Genomic DNA, 4,049 nt, shown 5'->3' with positions numbered 1-4,049 from the left:
TCCTTGATGATAGAAATGATGCTGGAGAACACATAGAATTCTGCAAAATCAATGCTTTGTTAATTTCAAATACCTTCTTTAGACAGCATAACAGACAACTATATACATGGACCTTGCCAGATGGATTACATAGAAATCAAATTGACTACATCTGCGGAAAGAGAAGGTGGAACTCTTCATTTCATTAGTGAAAATAAGGCCAGGGGCAGACTGTGGAACCAGACCATCAATTACTCATATGCCAATTAAAACTGAAGCTGAAGAAAATGAAAACAAGTCCACGAGAGCCTTAAATATATCCCACCTGAATTTAGAGATCATCTGAAGAATAGATTTGATACATTAGACACTAAAGACCAAAGACCAGAAAAGTTGTGGGATGACATCAACAACATCATACATGAAGAAAGCAAAAATTCATTGAGGAGACAAGAAAGAAGGAAAAGGTCAAAATGGATGTCAAAAGAGACACTGAAACTTGCTCTCAAGCATAGAGATGCTAAAGCAAATGGATGAAATGAGGAGGTCCAAGAGCTAAACAGAAAATTTCAAAGATCAGCTCGAGAAGATAAAGCCAAATATTACAATAAAATGTGCAAAGATCTGGACCTTGGAAGAATTGATGCCTTTGAGTTATGGTGTTGGAGGAGAATATTGAGAGTGCCATAGGCTACCAAAAGAACCAACAGATCTGTGTTGGAAGAAGTGCAGCCAGAGTGCTCCTTAGAGGCCAAGATGGCCAAACTTCATCTCTCATACTTTGGACATATTGTCCAGAGGGACCAATCGCTGAAGAAGGATATGATGCTTGGTAAGGTGGAGGGTCAGATGAAAAGAGGAAGACCTCCAACGAGATAGATTGGCCAAGTGGCAGCATTGATGGACTCAAGCGTGGCAACAATAGTGAGGTTGGCCCAGGATTGGGCAGTGTTTCGTTCTGCTGTGCATAAGGTTGCTATGGGTCAGTACCGACTCAATGGCACCTAACAACAACAGGTCTTTCATTATAATACTTTTCTTTGGCTTCTTGAGGTGCCCTGTGAAAATTTATTTTCTTCTCTTTCACCTCTTTATTTCTTCCATTTGGTTTGGCATCCCTATGCTGCACAGCAAGATTCAGAAATCTCTTCTGACATCCACTTTGGCCTTTCCTTTTTTTCCTGTCTTTTTAATGGCCTTTTGTTTTCTTTCTGTGTGATGTTCTTGATGTCATCCCACAACTCTTCTGTTCCTTGTTCATTTGTGACTAATGATGCATTTAATCTGTTCTTGAGATGATCTCTAAATTCAGATGAGATATTTTCAAGGTTATATTTGACGCTAATGTACTTCTTTAAATTTTCTTCAGCTTCAGCCTTAACTTGCATATGAGAAATTAGTGGTCTACTCCACAGTCTGCCCTGGCTTTGTTTTGGCTGATGATATGCAGTTTTTCTATCTTTTATTTCCACAGATAACAGTCAGTTTGATTTCTGTGCATTCCATCTGGTGAGGTCCATGCTATCTTCATTTTTTATGTTGCTTTAAAAGGTATTTGCAATGAATCATTGGTCTTGCAATAGCATCATTTCTCTCACCAAGGTCATATTTTCCAACTACAGATCTTCCTCTTTATTTCTAGCCTTTGCATTCCAATCACCAGTAATTGCCAATACATCTTGATGGCATGTTTGTTCAATTTCAGACTTTAGTAGAATTATTCAATTTCATCATCACTGGCTTTAATGTTTGGTGTGTAAATTGAATAATAATATTTTCCTCTGAGGCATATGGATTTTATCATATCAGAGATGTGATGCCATTACTCTTCTTTTTTTTTTCATTCTCAGAATAGTAAACCTTATGATTGTCAGATTCAGAATGGCCAATACCAGTCCATGTTAGCTCACTAATGCCTAGGATAATGTTTATGCATTCTATTTAATTTTTGACAATATCCAATTTTCCTAGGCTCATACTTTATATGTTCCATGTTCTGATTAGTAATGGATGTTTACAGATGTTTCTCCTTGTTTTGAATTGCACCCTATCAGCAAATAAAAGTCCCAAAAGTTTTACTCTATTAGCATCATCATGGTCAGCTCTTATTTTGAGGATACAGCACTTCCCCTATAGTATTCTGAGTGCCTTCCTACTTGAGAAGCTCATCTTCAAGCACTATATCTGACAATATTCTGGTACTATTCATGATGTTTTAGTACTCAATATTCTGGTGCTGTCTGAAAATGTTGCAGTTTACCTTACAGTGTTATTCTTTAAAAATAGTCTGGGAGGCGGGGCTTGATGGTGGCTAAGGTGGCGGTGCAGTGAAGTTCACCATCATCAATACCACAGAATATCAGGCAAAGAAGATCCAGGGCAGAACTCCAAAACTCAGAACCACAGACATAGGGATATTTTGAAGGTTTGAAGGCTTCTAGATTATGGAACTTGAAGCTGAAGTAAAAAATCACGTACTTTTGAATTTGCTGGGCTGGGCTCAAAGGCCCAGAGCCGACATCTTGGGCAAGACCAAATGGCAAGACCAAGCAGGGGAGCAGAAACACCACAGAAAAACACCACGGGACACTTGGGGAAAAGGTGGACAATACACTTGGTCAGTTTTGCTTTGTTCTGATTTTTTTTTTTTTTTTTGGTATCAGGTCATTGGTGTGCCCACTATTTCCCCAACTCCATTCTGGTGACCAGAGGGGAAGCCTGATCGAGTGAACACCCCTCACCCTCACTACTGGTAGCTTCTTCTTCCACGCATGTGCACAGATACTCAGCTCAACAGCAGGCCTTGAACTTTTTTGCCTGTTTGTCTTTTGTTTTCTTTTTTAATATGGTAACGGGCAGGACAGGGCTGTAGAGAGGGAAAGGGAGGTTACAAACAAAACAGGATGAAAATTAAATGAAAGCCTGAGGTAGAGAATAACAAACAACAGTAGCATCTTAAAATCTCTTAGGCAACTTTGAAAGCAAGAAGCTGAAGAGAAGACATTAAAGAGTCATACTCATATTAGACTACAGATTTTTTTTTGATTATAGACTGCAAGCATAACCCTCATACCAAAACCAGGGAAGGACGTCACTAAGAAACAAAATTATAGACCAAGAACAAGGTTTCTGCTCTTGCCAATCAACTTGAAACATGTCTGACACAAGTGAGAGTGGTGCAGGTCTAACCTGTTTCCAGGCTGAAACTTCAGAAGAGGACAACAGCTTGGTGATGCGGACTCTACTGGCAGTGACCCAGAACTTGGAAGTCTCAGAGGCACCCAAGGCCTCAAAGGCACCAGAGGTGTCAGAAGCCTGAAGGTCTCAAATGTTCTAGGGGTTTCAAAGGCCGTAGAGTTCTCAAAGGCCACAGGGGTCCCAAAGGCCACAGGAGTCCCAATGGCCACAGGAGTCTCAAAGACCCAAGAAGCTCAGGAGGCAGCTGTCACCCAAGCCTCACCTACCATTCAGCAGACTGATACCCAGGTTCTGAAAGCTGGAAAAAAGAGCCCAGCAGCTGACACCAAGATACAGAATACTGACCCTGAGACCAAAAAAGTCAATTGTGTGGCTGATAACCAGGTTAAAACAAAGGCCCATGAGACGGAGGCTTCTGCTTCTCAGGCTCCCACAGATGAACCTGAGCCTGAGCATGCAGCTGCTGAGGCTCAGGAGAATCAGGATGCTCGACCCAAGGTCAAGACTAAGAAAGCTCGAAAGGTGAATCACCTGAATGGGGAAGAAGATGGCAGTAGTGATCAGAGTCAGGCTTCTGGGACCACAGGTGGCCGAAGAGTTTCAAAGGTCCTAATGGCCTCAATGGCCCGTAGGGCCTCAAGGGGCCCCATAGCCTTTTGGGCCCACAGGGCATCAAGGACTTGGTTGGCTGCTTGGGCCCGGAGAGCCTTGCTTTCCCTGAGGTCACCTAAGGCCTGTAGGGGCAAGGCTCGCCACAGAACTGTGAATCTCCAGTCTTCCCAAGAACCTGAAGCACCACCGCCTCAGGATGTGGCCCTTTTGCAAGGGAGGGCAAATGATTTGGTGAAGTACTTGCTGGTTAAAGACCAAAC

At 42.1% G+C, this 4,049-nt stretch overlaps 1 protein-coding gene and 1 pseudogene across 2 annotated transcripts in view; both read left to right on the top strand.

Annotated features, from left to right (window-relative positions):
* The window catches only part of LOC102830544 (aspartyl/asparaginyl beta-hydroxylase-like), a 174,354-nt gene that overhangs the window by 67,462 nt on the left and 102,843 nt on the right, over window positions 1-4,049 (top strand). The window lies entirely within an intron of this gene.
* The window catches only part of LOC102828235, a 2,772-nt pseudogene continuing 1,856 nt past the window's right edge, over window positions 3,134-4,049 (top strand). Inside the window, exons 1-2 of the transcript XR_438789.1 lie at window positions 3,134-3,283; window positions 3,346-4,048. The product of XR_438789.1 is annotated as a melanoma-associated antigen D2-like (transcript). The remainder of the gene's footprint in view (window positions 3,284-3,345; window position 4,049) is intronic.

The sequence above is a fragment of the Chrysochloris asiatica genome, unplaced genomic scaffold, assembly GCF_000296735.1.
Source record: "Chrysochloris asiatica unplaced genomic scaffold, ChrAsi1.0 scaffold00259, whole genome shotgun sequence".
NCBI classification, from domain to species: Eukaryota; Metazoa; Chordata; class Mammalia; order Afrosoricida; family Chrysochloridae; genus Chrysochloris; species Chrysochloris asiatica.
This window is presented reverse-complemented; position numbering and strand designations above follow the sequence as displayed.